Genomic DNA, 641 nt, shown 5'->3' with positions numbered 1-641 from the left:
TTCGGGCCGGGGGGGGGGGGGGTCCTCCCTTCGAAAATTTAGGCCAAGGGTACAATGAATCCTGTCAAACTCCAAACGATCAATGGGAATGGCGGGCTGGAACTCCTGGAACAGAGCCGTGATTGTTGATTGTATATCTTCCACTGATTCAGGGATCCCTCCTTATGCGCAGGTTATCTCTACGAGCCCTGTTCTCCAGGTCTTCCAGCTTCAGCATGGCAGTGTCAAGGTCAGATTGCAGAGAAGCCACCACTCGGGAGTGAGAATTAAAGATCTCAGCATGGCAAGAATCCCTGTTACATTTTTATTTGTATTCCTGTTGCAGATTTCCCTTCACTTCATGTTTGGGGAATCTTTTGTCAGCAGGAAAGCAAATAAGGGTAAGTCTCTCAGCAGGAGGCCAATAAAAAAAATCTCACAGGAGTTCAAAATCTATCCAAACCTAAAGGAAAACGTGTAATATACACTTTAAGGGAATCTGACATTGAACACAAAACTGCCGCACCTTAAGGCAGGCACCTAGAGCTGCCTCTCATTTGTTGTTTTTATGGCTGAAACCCCAGCCATTCAGATAACAGAAACTTCAGCTTTTCCTGATAGTACCAAAGCTTGGCTACTGCTACCTGTCATTTAGTTATGGC

The sequence above is a fragment of the Nanorana parkeri genome, unplaced genomic scaffold (assembly GCF_000935625.1).
Source record: "Nanorana parkeri isolate BGI_ZX_2015 unplaced genomic scaffold, ASM93562v1 scaffold40, whole genome shotgun sequence".
Lineage (NCBI taxonomy): Eukaryota > Metazoa > Chordata > Amphibia > Anura > Dicroglossidae > Nanorana > Nanorana parkeri.
The sequence above is the reverse complement of the archived record's forward strand: the minus strand, read 5'-3'. Positions refer to the sequence as shown.